The sequence below is a fragment of the Lissotriton vulgaris genome, chromosome 5, assembly GCF_964263255.1.
Source record: "Lissotriton vulgaris chromosome 5, aLisVul1.2, whole genome shotgun sequence".
NCBI lineage: Eukaryota > Metazoa > Chordata > Amphibia > Caudata > Salamandridae > Lissotriton > Lissotriton vulgaris.
Window position 1 is genome coordinate 1,812,157,761 of NC_141693.1, and position 14,402 is coordinate 1,812,172,162.

The window sequence follows — 14,402 nt, forward strand, 5'->3', positions numbered from 1 at the left end:
GTAGGGCAATCCCACCATATGTGGCGGAAATCCCTGAGAAGGCCGCAGCCTGCCAACAGAAATTGGAGGTGTCTGGAAATATCTTTTTGAGTTTAGTGGGGTAGAGGTACCAATCAAAAAGGGTTTGGTAATGGGCCTCTCTCAAGGCCACTGAATGATTGCTCTTGGATATATCCGACCATAAGTGTTTCCACTCTTCATCTGTAATGTCCCTCCCGGCCACCTGCTCCCAAAAAGGCATGTAGCGCGCCGCAGGCGTGTTTACTGTCGAAAGCATCAGAACATAGAGAGAGGAAATCGCCTCTTTCATACTGCCCACCCTCTGTTCCAACAGTTCTACAGGGGTACGCTTTTTGGTGGTGGCTTCTCTTATATAAGGATGGGATAACCAAAGTTTGAGTTGAAGATATTGGAATTGGTCGCTGCCTGGGGCATGAAACTCTCTTTGGCAACTCTCAAATGTACGTGTGTCAAACTTGTGAAACAGGTCGGAGACCATCAGGGAGCCCCCCTCCCACCAAGCGTCAAATGGGCCCTCTCGTAGTGCTGGAGGGAAGTCTGGATTGAAGTGGATAGGGGTATACGGCGAAGGGAAAGATGTCCAGCCCCCGTTCCTCGTGACTTCGTCCCAAACCTTAAGGGTGGCTCGTGTCAGGGTGCTAATGTATGCCTTGGCCGGCCTGTTTTTTTTCTGCTTCCACAGCATGTCCCGAATCAACCTACCCACTATCACCTGGTCCATGTGGAGCCAATGTTTGTCGGACTCCCTCATGGACCACTCTACCACCACCCTAAGTTGGGCTCCTTTGTAGTACAGGGAGAAGTAGTAGTGTATGAAATGGGAGACAAGCCCTTCCATTCTGCCTAATGAATTTAGAGATAAGAGAACGGAGCATGGGAAGGAGCTCGTGATCTAGGTTGACTGGAAGCGCCTGGAACAAAAAAAGTAATTTTAAGAGCATGGTCATTTTTATGGCGTTTATGCACCCAAGTATTACTGCTTTTAACACAGAGATCCTTTTGTTACTTGCAGTTCATAAACTGTACTCCTTCTAATGTAGCACAGTAAGCTATGAAGGACGATATGTGACTCCCACAACTTGTAACCCTGTTTTATGTAACTCATTCTTTACATCGATTTATACACATGTATACTATATTGCCAATGTATAATTTGTGCTTGTGATACAAAGCGTTCTGATACACTGAAATGTGATGAGTAACACTCTATAAAATGTCAATTAAAAAATGGTGCTATTTATATTGTCATTGGTGTAAACAATCGTACAAACCGATACATCTGATATTCATATGGTGCATGCATACATACAGGGATTGATCTGAGTCAAACACATACTTCCTAATTGTAGTGTTTAAACTTGGACTCGTACTTCTGAAGTGAAAACAAGCTGTGTGCCTTTGTTTCCCCCACATTCCATTGACACCTAAGGTGTGAGGCTTCAGATATCTTCCAGTCATGATCATATTCAAACAAATGGAGGACTGATGGCACCTTAAACGAGTCATTTGTTTTGGGCTCAGGTTTAATCTAAAGCACGAAAGCCCCCTCGCGGTCTACACATTCTTCTCGTCTGCACCTTGCAGCTTGGAACGGAAAGAAGACAACGCATGGGGGCTGCTGATGTGTCACGGTTTCAGAACATTACACCTGGACAAGTTTGATTTATTTCACTGGGGACCAATGTCCTAGGGGAGAGCGCCCACCCTGTGACCATCATGGGTGGGCGACATCACCCTTGTACACCCCCGACTGGTGCCTTGGTTAAAAATAACACAAGAGCAAAATATTACTGCCAGAGTATGAGCCACACCATGCTGTAGAATGTATATTATCTTGACGCCTAATTAATTTGGTTCTTCGTTGCCACTTAACTTCAATGGCCTTGATAGCAAGTTCCACTACCAGTTTCCATCTGAAATCCTCTGCACTTGATCCAGATATTATTTTCGCCCTGAGAATGACCGGGCCTCTTTATTCTTCTCTGTTGTTTCTGTGAATCGTCACACAGTGTAGAAGAAGGGTTTCCCTGCATTTCTCGTCCTGGACACTTTTGATGACGTCCCCTATTAAACAACGTTTCTAAAAGATATTGGTTAGTGCGCACTGCGACGAAGGCTCTAATAAACCGAGGCGAAGTTCAAGTTTCCGCCGCTAGGTGGCAGCACAGGAAGGGCACGCACCAAGATTCAATTCCCGACGTACCGGTAACAACAGATGAAAATATTGTGCAAGACGTCAACACTTCATCAGAACAACTCCCACGAGAATAAACACAAGTGAAGGAACTGACGTCAGGTGTTACCCAAAGCTCCAGCTGCCTCTGAAAACTGTAAAACTGTACCAGACACGGGGCACAAGTGCCTTCAAAACGTCATTTCCAATTATCACCATGGAGAGCTCAACGTCAGATGAAGCCACGCGTTGTGACGTCACGTCGCGGAGGTAATGGGTGGCTGATTCACCTAGATAGGAAGGAGCTCGTTACCAAAGCAACACAGAAAAACAAAACAGGTCTCGGCCTACACAGCCGTGGAGGAACACTTGCTTCACTGCTGACTTGCCGGTGTGTAAACAGACGTCAAGGGGAAATCTTGAAAGTTCGTGTCAGCGTTGTCAGAATTAACAGGTCTACGCGGAGCCCTTGTTACATCACTGATCACTCGAGATACTGCAGGCCTGTTCCGTAAATATACAGCTTCTTATCGTTACCACACAACTCGAAATCATGTTCTGGGAGGCTAGGGAGGTGGGGACACGAAGGAAGGACTGATGACCACATGTGGCCATCTTGTGAGCAGCACACGTATACTACACATCTTCCTCCCTTACCGAAACAAAGGAAATAAAAGAAACACACACAAGTAAAGCTTACAGCATGAGAGACAACAACAATAATCATAAAGACATGTAGGAGGTCAGCGACCTCTTGGACTTTCAGGTCACGAAGGCAAAGAAATTTTTAGAGAAAGGCAAAGAAGCGTTTTGGGGTCAAGGGAGAAGTGAGGAGCAAGAGCAACACGATTGATAGACCTCATCAAAGAATAGTGACAGAGAGGTTCCCAGAAGAACCAGGACAAATGTCCCAGCACCACGACAATGAATCGTGACAGAGAGGTTCCCAGAAGAACCAGGACAAATGTCCCAGCACCACAACAAAGAATCGTGACAGAGAGGTTCCCAGAAGAACCAGGACAAATGTCCCAGCACCACGACAAAGAATCGTGACAGAGAGGTTCCCAGAAGAACCATGACAAATGTCCCAGCACCACGACAAAGAATCGTGACAGAGAGGTTCCCAGAAGAACCATGACAAATGTCCCAGCACCACGACAAAGAATCGTGACAGAGAGGTTCCCAGAAGAACCAGGACAAATGTCCCAGCACCACGACAAAGAATCGTGACAGAGAGGTTCCCAGAAGAACCAGGACAAATGTCCCAGCACCACGACAAAGAATCGTGACAGAGAGGTTCCCAGAAGAACCAGGACAAATGTCCCAGCACCACGACAAAGAATCGTGACAGAGAGGTTCCCAGAAGAACCAGGACAAATGTCCCAGCACCACGACAAAGAATCGTGACAGAGAGGTTCCCAGAAGAACCAGGACAAATGTCCCAGCACCACGACAAAGAATCGTGACAGAGAGGTTCCCAGAAGAACCAGGACAAATGTCCCAGCACCACAACAAAGAATCGTGACAGAGAGGTTCCCAGAAGAACCAGGACAAATGTCCCAGCACCACGACAAAGAATCGTGACAGAGAGGTTCCCAGAAGAACCAGGACAAATGTCCCAGCACCACGACAAAGAATCGTGACAGAGAGGTTCCCAGAAGAACCAGGACAAATGTCCCAGCACCACGACAAAGAATCGTGACAGAGAGGTTCCCAGAAGAACCAGGACAAATGTCCCAGCACCACGACAAAGAATCGTGACAGAGAGGTTCCCAGAAGAACCAGGACAAATGTCCCAGCACCACGACAAAGAATCGTGACAGAGAAGTTCCCAGAAGAACCAGGACAAATGTCCCAGCACCACGACAAAGAATCGTGACAGAGAGGTTCCCAGAAGAACCATGACAAACATCCCGGCACCACAACAAACAATCGTGACAGAGAGGTTCCCAGAAGAACCATGACAAACGTCCCAGCACCACAACAAAGAATCGTGACAGAGAGGTTCCCAGAAGAACCATGACAAACGTCCCAGCACCACAACAAAGAATCGTGACAGAGAGGTTCTCAGAACCAGGACTAGGGTCGTCCCAGAAAAGGGAGTGGACAAAGGTCGCTCAAGAGGGGACAAGGAGCAGACAAAAGTCGTCCCAGAACCAAGAGGGGACTAAGGTGGTCCCTGAACCAGGGGAGGTCTAAGGTCGTCCCAGAACGAGGTCCCAGAACTAGGACCACGAGGGGACACTTGTCTAATGACATAGTGTCGAGAAACAAGTGTGTGGAGACTCTATGTCTCTACGGTCAGTTATTATTATTATTTTTTTTACTTGATGCTTTCACACCGCAACAATCCTCGAGTGTGCTACTAGTCAAGAGCTCAGGCAGGTCTGAAAGGTCTTCTGTTCCACAAGATAAGGCATGACCATAGACACCTGTTCATTATCTCTGCACTGAAAACTTTGAGCAACTTTTTACTGAACTTTGTAACTGCATGGGATTTACAGAAATTTCAAGAGTCATAATCAGTGAACGCACATCTCTGGCACCAAACATAGAGAAAGGAGGACGTCATGAAGCCCATCATAGCCCTTAAAACAAAGCGGGAGTGCAGGCTAAAAGAAAGACAACGACACCCTCGAGACAGTTTTTAAGCATAGGTTCAAAGAATGCTACAATCTGTGACAAACAAGTGCTTAGAGGCGAGCCCAGAACCACGTCTCCCAGCCCAGAAGCAGGCCAAAGAGCTCAAAACTAGGACAAAGGTCCCACAACCAGAACCGGTACAGAGTGCCAATGATGGAGACTACAACTGCAACTTGAACCGGGTCGGTGAACCCACAGAACAGAAACAAGGAGCCCAGAGTGTGCAAGTATGGAAGAGGAAGGAGCCCTCTAGTGAAGACAGTCTTTGCAGCTACTAAATTACTAAGCCCCAGATGTAGGTAAATCACATTTACCGATTTTGAAATACCGAATTTTACCGATTCGGTATTTCAAAATCGGTAAATGGGATGTAGGTACCAACATCTGGATATGTTACCGATTCCTTAAAAATTCGGTATTTACCGTTTCGGTAAATAACGAATCGGTATTTGCTACTGAATCCTATGGGCCTTTAAGCCCATAGGATTCAATTCAAATACCGATTCGGTATTTACCGAATCGGTAAATACCGAATTTGTCAAGGGTGCAGGGGGTGTCACTTTGACACCCTCTAGCACCCCCAAAACGGCCATGTGTGCAATGTGGCACACAGACATGCCCTAAGGGCACGTCTGTCTGTCACATGGCGCATGTGTACATGCACAGATGTGCATGTACACAGGAATCGGTATTTTACCATGGATTTGTATTCCATGGTAAAATACCGATTCTGAAAGCCATGTGCCAATGGAAAATTGGCTACCCACGTATCATTTTCGGTAATTTTACCGAATCGGTAAAATTACCGATTCGGTAATAATACCGAATCGGTAAAATTACCGAATATGTGCACCTACATCTCCATAGCCCTTTACCAATCGGAAACGGACGAAAATCGGTATTTTCGGCCGATTCCGATCGGTAAAGGGCTACCTACATCTGGCCCTAAGACTCTCCACAAAGTGTAGAACAGACAAGTTCTATCCAACCAATACTGATATAAGAGCATTCTGTGCAATGCATCCACTTGGAACTTACTCGAAACCTGGAAAATACAGGAGAATTGCGATTCTCCTATTATCATGCCTAGAGAATCTAGATTTCATTAAAGACACGGAGGCTCACATTATGCAATGACTTTTAATTGCAGATCCAAGCTAGTCGCATCACAATATAAAGGTTCCAATAAGAACACTGAGATAAAGTAAGACATTACACATAGCAATCATCAGCCTCTTTTAAATTTGGCGAAAGTAGATCCAGTAGATTGCAGAAGATTCGAAGTGAATGGAAGCAAAATTGAAGAAGAAGAAGACAGTCAATCGACCTCCTGATGATGACACGTCAAAAGTAGATTAAGTAGAAGGGTTATCTGAAAGAAAGAGGACAATAAAATTGTATCCTAAAAACAAAGGAATCCGACTCATATCCAGATGAACGATTGAACAATAAATAATAAACATTTTGAAATACATAACATCAAGATGATAAATAACATCATGTTAAGTTATACCCAATTCCATGGGAAGGGTTGGGTGGGATAATGTGAGCCTCTGTGTCTTTAATGAAATCTAGATTCTCTAGGCATGATAATAGGAGAATCGCAATTTCATTACAAGAACGGAGGCTACATTATGCATGTTGGTAGCCCTGTAAAACTACATTAGACATGTGTTCAATTGGTTTACAATAATGTCTTGCGAAGGTACTTGCATTAGACCAGTCAGCAGCTTTAAGGATATCACCCAACTTACCTCCGGACCAAAGAGACTTACTTGCCATGGCACCTCTAAGAGAATGAGCTTGAAATTTGGAAATATCAATACCAGCTAAAGACATAGCAGACTTACCCCATCTGGCAATAGAAGTGAAGGAAATAGCCTTATGAGGCTTAACGAAGGAAATGAGAAGTTGATTCTCATTAAGCGGTCAAAGATTAGACATTGTCATATCATACGCTTTCATACATTCGACTACACAAAGTTTCGGAGAAGGATCGAAACGAGGATAGAAGATTAAATCAGACATGGTCTTGATTCTTCTATAGACCTCAAATTTAACTCCAAATAAATTATATGACCTATTAGAAATCTCCATAGCTTTAACATCAGAAACTCTACCACAGCAGATAAGGCAAAGAAGAGTTGCGAGTTTAAAAGAAAGAAACTTTCTGCTTAAAAATGAATTATCTGGCCAGGAAGTGAAGAGATCTAGAATCAAATTCACATCCCAGAGAGTATCATATTTCTGCCTTGGGGGTCTCTTTAGACGAATGCTCTTCATTACCCTACAAACAATCACATTTTTAACGATTGACTTGCCGTTAATGAGGACATGACCAGCAGAGATCGCCGATCTATAACAGTTGATTGATCTATAACTCAATCCCTTGTCGAAGAGTTCAGAGAGGAAATTCACTATATCAACGATAGGTGCTTGAGTGGGATCCAAGTTTAAAAAGGATGAGCCTACGCTTTTCAGCGGTAATGCAAGTATTAGCATTACCTAGGAGAATGAGAGCTCTTTGACTCCAACCTCTTATTAGATCTGTATCAAGCTGGGTACCTTTAAGGTAACATTCCTCAGCGGAGTCAAGAATTCTGCTCAATGGACCAAGTACGTCCAATAGGCGATCTTGGCCCTTAAAGGCTTTTTCGAGACCTTTCCTAGGGTCGCGCCCAAGTCTAAAAAGGTACTTAAATAATTTGGGGTCCATATTAGGGGCGTAACAAGCTTTCTCATCGATTGAGGGTCTTGAACACTCAGCCCTTAGAATAATCCTTGTCCCTCTTTCAAGAGGGAATCAAATCCATTTTTTAATAAATTTAGAGACATGGTCCTGGGGAGACCATTGTGAGGAACGGGATGTTTTAGATTTAGGGGGGAGAACATCTCCTCCCGCAGAGGGCTTAGAATACCATCTTTGGAAGTAGAAGGGGTTTCATCCTCCTCTTCAAAAATTCCTACGTCCTCATCATCTAAATCCAGAACATATTCGTCTGGGTCTATATCCTCGTCCTCATCTGAACCCTCATGGTAACCCTGAGCACTTTGAAGCATTGAGCCGCTAGGGGCATCCAAGGTATTTGGGCCGTAAGGGGCACCCGAATGAAGTGTGTCATAAAAGACATCTCTATTATTTGAGGTGCGAAGACCATCCAAAAATGTGTGGTGCTAAGACCACCAATAATATCAGAGGTGCTAGGACCTCCCGTGCTCACATGCGTCTCGGTAGCAGTGTGGTTGCTTTTCCTGGTACGTTTAGCTCCAACTTTATCATGAATAAAAACAGCAGACACATCTTCTTGAGAAGGAAGTGGTCTTTTATGAGGAGCAAACTGAGCAAAGGTCTCCCTAAAACAGGGTTTCATTTCTTTCTGGATCATAATGAGAAAATCCTCCTTATTAAAATTAGGGAGTGTAGCATTGTTTATATCTGAATCGGAGTCAGAAACATTTTCCATATTGCCCTTTTTTTTTTTTTTTGGTAAAAGAAATGGTAAAAAGCTATTCGCCCTAAGTATTTTCTCACTTTAAAAATATGTTACTATAAGTGATAGTTTTCTCCTCAAGGGCAAATTATAAGGGGCTGAATATAATATGCCTAGGGTTAATGGGCCCTTTTGCTATTTGCCAAAACCAGGTTTTAGAATTAATTGTACATTAATTTGGTAATTCTTATAAAGAATGTATATAGTGCCCGCTCGCTAAATTATAGTGTATGCAGTGCTCGTTCGATAAATCCTCACAAACGCAGTCAAACAGCTGATGTTCAACTGTCAGAGAGTGAGGAAAGCTCCTAGTCGAGACGTGCATGTAGCGTGACTCTCGCCAAGGAACTTTCCTCTAATGCGTGACATATCATCATTTCCTTGAGGACGGAGACTGCGGGCCAAATGGGGGAGAGGTTCAAGTAACTCAGAACAACGCTTGTCTTTTGAATGCTTGTTCAAAGATGAAAGGTGAGCGTGGGATCACTCGGTGGGAGCGCGAGAAGGGTAGTGCTTGTCCTAAGCACTCAAAAGCGTTACAAAACCAATAGATTAAGAGCGGAGTTTCAGGCTGAAACAGGGTGAGTAGACCAACGCTGGTTTAATCTACATAAACGCCAGTTCGTTGTGAGAGCTGACGGTATGAGGAATACAGCGTTTGATATCTATACATTATTCAAACAAGGTTTTGGACAGAAAAAAAGGCAAACAACAGCGGGATGTACAATAAAATAAGGAATGTAAAGTAAACTACCTGGGCTACGGCATACTGAACGAAATCACTGAGCAAATGCACATTATTAAACAACAACCTGGTAAATAGAGGTTATCCAAACAGAGGGAGGGGATGATCTCCATAAATTGCAGATCATGAAGGAGGGGGGGAGGGAGGGGATAAAGCCACCCTTCACATAAACCCCAATATAAATCCAAATTGTTACCAAAAACACAATATTAGAGAAAGTAGGTTTAGAGAAGATAATGAGCTACTTATCTGCTTGGAGCCGCATTTAAAAGAGGCTGATGATTGCTATGTGTAATGTCTTACTTTATCTCAGTGTTCTTATTGGAACCTTTATATTGTGATGCGACTGGCTTGGATCTGCAATTAAAAGTCATTGCATAATGTAGCCTCCGTTCTTGTAATGAAATTTTGATGTGTACCGCGTAGTAGTAGATATGTGCAAACAAAGGAACTGTATAAGCTTGTTCACCGGGCAATCACACAGTTGTTGGAATGATGGTTGCAAATATACAGAATTCATGGCAGCCTCGCTGTTGTGATGGAAACATTTTGCTCAGAGGACATTGGTGCCGCCCATCTTATCTAAAAGTTACTAATGTTTGGAACAACAGTGATTGATATCAACATAAGCCAACATCTTCAGTAGACACAAAGGACCTCAATTTCATCAAGGCTGAGGAAAATGTCGGAACCTGCAGTTGACAGTACAGAGAAGAAACTTGAGCGCTAATTGAGTGTTTTAAAAAAAAACTGTGACACATAGTCCAGAACCAGAGGAGAACAAGAATCGGTACTCAGGGACCCACAAGTAATACCGTCCCGAAACACAATGATGGTTGCCGGACCAGCGATTATCTCGTCTGACCACTGCAAACATCACAAGAAGTTTTGCACCTGAAGATCTAGAAGTGTACACACAACTATAGTGTCTGCAGTTACAACTCCTAAGTGAAAGCATGGAGGCATTGGTTCAGCAACTTATCTACGACTGGGAGCAGAAGGCAGCGGTTGTCTAAGTCAGATTGACTGTCTCGCTCTGTTTTGTCAGTCAGAAGAGAGTAGATGATGATGAGGTCTATCAATTGTGTTGCTCTTGCTCCTCACTTCTCCCTTGACCCCGAAACTTTTCTTTGCCTTTCTCTAAATATTTCTTTGCCTTCGTGACCTGAAAGTCCAAGAGGTCGCTGACCTCCTACATGTCTTTATGATTATTGTTGTTGTCTCTCATGCTTTAAGCTTTACTTGTGTGTGTTTCTTTTCTTTATTTCCTTTGTTCCGGTAAGGGAGGAAGATGTGTAGTATACTTGTGCTGCTCACAAGATGGCCACATGTGGTCATTAGTCCTTCCTTCGTGTCCCCACCCCCCCAGCCTCCCAGAATACCAATGTGCATTCTACCTTGTACTGTTTGAGATTTCCACTCTGGTCAGTTGATGTCTGGTCAGCTGGTGAGGTGTGCACTCTGCTTAGTGTTGATAAATCTATCCTGGAACTTAACCCTTTCGATGCTGATGACGAGCTCAGCTCGTCATCACCCACGGGTGTCGTGTGCTCATGACGAGCTGAGCTCGTCATGGTGCCACTAAAATGGCAATTTCCAGCACAGGGGGGGGGGAACGCCCAGCAGCCATGTGGTTAAGGAAAGTGTCCTGCTGTATATGCAACTCATTTACAACACATGTCCTAACAAATAATAAAGTATCCTGACCCAGGAACCTACGTCAGGCTGACTGCCACCATACTGCCAGTCAGCTGATGTATTGGTCCTCCGGAACTAGCCAATATCTACTGGTCCTCCTGAACCAGCCAGTACATACTGGTCCTTCCCAAGAACTAACATTCCAACTTTTGAATCCTTTGGATCCACTGCTTCTTCTTCACTTCTTTGGCCCACTGGCCGAACTTCCATGTCCTCAAAAGACAGGCCTGGCTTTCCATCTCCTAAACAGACCGTCCTGACTTTCTATGTCCTCAACAGACCGGCATGACTTTACATTTCCTAAACTGACCGGTGTGACTTTCTAACTCTCACATCTACTGGTCCAAGGATACCATCTCCTGGCACCACCAGCCTGTAATTCCATTTCCTCTACCTACCTGTCTATTCTCGTTTCCTGGACCCCCTGATTCACTTCTATCTACTGGACATACTGTTCTTTCAGAGCCTGCAGATCAGCTCAGGGACCTCACCACTATCTGTACTGGCTGCTCAGCTCAAAAACACGACCAGATGACCTATCATCATATCAGAAACAATACCAAACAAACAGACCAGCTGACCTATCATCATATCAGAAGCAATACCAAACAAACAGACCAGCTGTCCTATCATAATATCAGAAGCAAGACCAAACAAACAGACTGTAGTCAAATACCAGACTACACAATCTGTGAACGTTGTATTTATTGAAAGTTTCGGCCAGACAATGAACAGGAGCCTGCAGGCACAGCAACTCACAGGATCAGCAACTGCGGGGAACTGACAAGCTCCCCGCTCAAACATTCAAAAGGTAAGCTTATTGCTACATATCTTATTTCTAGACTTTCCTGGTGGAGCCTTTCACATACGAGAGCCACCACGAGGGAAGAGAAGAAACACTACACAGACCAGCTGACCTATCATCATATCAGTAGCAAGACCAAACAAACAGACCAGCTAACCTATCATCATATCAGAAGCAAGACCGAACAAACAGACCAACTGACCTATTATCATATCAGAAACAAAACCAAACAAACAGGCCAGCTGACCTATCATCATATCAGAAACAATACCAAACAAACAGACCAGCTTTCCTATCATCATATCAAAAGCAAGACCAAACAAACAGACCAGCTGACCTATCATCATAAAAGAAGCAAGACCAAAAAACAGACCAACTGACCTATCATCGTATCAGAAACAAAACCAAACAAACAGACCAGTTGACCTACCATCATATCAGAAACAATACCGAACAAACAGACCAGCTGTCCTATCATCATATCAAAAGCAAGACCAAACAAACAGACCAGCTGACAAATCATCTTAAAAGAAGAAAGACAAAACAAACAGACCAGCTGGCCTGTCATCATATCAGAAACAAGATGAAATAAACATACCAGCTGACCTATCATCATATCAGAAACAAGACCAAACAAACAGACCATCTGGCCTATCATCATATCAGAAATAAGATGAAATAAACAGACCAACTGATCTATTGTCATATCAGAAACAAGACCAAACAAACAGACCAGATTAACTATCATCATATCAGAAACAAGACCAAACAAACAGACCAGCTGAAATATCATCATATCAGACGCAAGACCAAACAAACAGACCAGATGAACTACCATCATATCAGAAACAAGATCAAACAAACAGACCAGCTGAACTAACATAGTCATCAGCCTAAACAACCAAAAACAAACAAGAAACTTCTTGAACCTCTGGCCAGCACGCCTCTGGAAACCATTGCATAGCCAACATCACCAGCTTATACACCATAATCATCAAAATTCATAAATTACTCTGTACTAACCCACCATATCAAAATAGATGCACTAAGATAAATGACAGGTAGCCAAAAACATACCATCAGACTAAGGAGACAAAAACTCACATTTAGGTCCAAAGGGTTGGTGTTACCTTATGTTATTAAAGCGTGCTAATCACCAATGATGGTATCCAGGAGCTATGTAGCAGGTGTGTGAGGCCAGCCCTGTAGGCTTACTCAAAAAGCCAGCTCTCAAGCTTCTTGAGAAATTTAGGAAGATAGGAGGAGACTCTGATGCATTGTGGGAAGTCTTCCAGGCTTTAGAGTCCAGGTAGGAGATGGCATTGCTCCCTGCTTGCCTTTTGTGTATGTGTGTGGTGTGTGCTAGTGAAGGACCGGAAGAGTGGAGGTGCTTGGAAGATTGGTGTAAGTGAATGCTTCTGTTCAGGTAGGAGTGCCTATATTGTGGTGTGCTTTGTTGCTGTGGGTGGGTCTGCTGTCTTCTTGCGAGCTGGTTGGTTATCTCTGCATACAGGGTGTTTCCATAGTCTAGTCTGCTTGTGATCACGGCATGGGTGATCTTTTTGGTAGTCACTTTAAGATTTTCTTCAGCATCCTTAGGTTTTCTTCAGCATCCTTAGGTTGTTGAAGCAGGATAAGACAACTGTGTTGACTTGGAAAATCATGTTGTGGTAAAAAGAGGATACAGAGTCCTGCTGTATAGTTAAGTATTCCTTTATTTGTAACTTGGTTCAAGGATAGGAGAGTAGGAGAAGATAGATGATAGAAGCACAGCCGCACCAGGAGCAGGCTCCTGCTGCTCAGCCACGATTCACCAACTGACATTTCAGACACACACAGACACTCAGGCATTCTATGATGTCATCGTACGATCTAGCTGAGCAGTGCAGTGGGAAGAATGAAGAAGTAGTTTACTACACATCCTCCTTCGTCAGGGAACTAACAGCAGGAAAAAGGTAAAAGGCTGGAAACATCACAGTAAGAATGACACGAGAATAGAAAGAAGGAGCATTTCCAAATGTACGTAAATGGATAGGTACATTACATCAGGAGGGAAATACATCAAAATACCATGAGAATTTTCAAATGCACATGGATGAATAAAAACATTACAAGAGGAATGAGATTCATCAAAAATGTAAATATCATTATTCCTCGCCCCATCCCCCTTCCTTAGGGAAAATCAAGAGAGAACAAGGCAAGGCTTAGATGGACAAAATCCAAAGCAACAAAGAATAGGGTAACCTGGAAGATTGCTGTCACCTAGAAGATTTGTGAACAGTCTCTTCAGCAATAAGCTTCCCACTGCCGCAACAGGTATACACATCTTACGGTGTTCATCTGCTCCTTTGAGCCGTCTACCTACGAGGGAAGTATTGTGGTTCAGCAGCAAGTCTTGTGGACAAAGTGTGTACCAGTGCATGTGGAAAGGGACCTTCCAACAGCCAATGGTCCTCTTCCATGAGACGAACAACAAAAATTGGTGTGCCCTAGCAGGCAACCTCCTACCGTGTGAAGTGTTGTGATCCGACAGTAAGTATCTCCTCTGTGAAGTAAGTGTCTACTTCCTACAGTCCGGGCAGCGCGTTAAGGGAGATCTTTGAATAGCCTCTGCTGCATGTTCACCTGCCTGTATCTGCCCGGCATGTCAAAATTGGTGCTTACTCTTGCAGTGTTAGAGGGGATCTAAGACTGTCGTTTTTCCCGTGATCAGTGATGCCAGCTTGCAAGTACGTTTAGTTTGGGACCTCAATTTGGAGAAATAAGTTTAATTCAGTGTTGGGACGGTCCTTCGAGCATCTGTGGAAGGCAACTTTTGGTACGTTT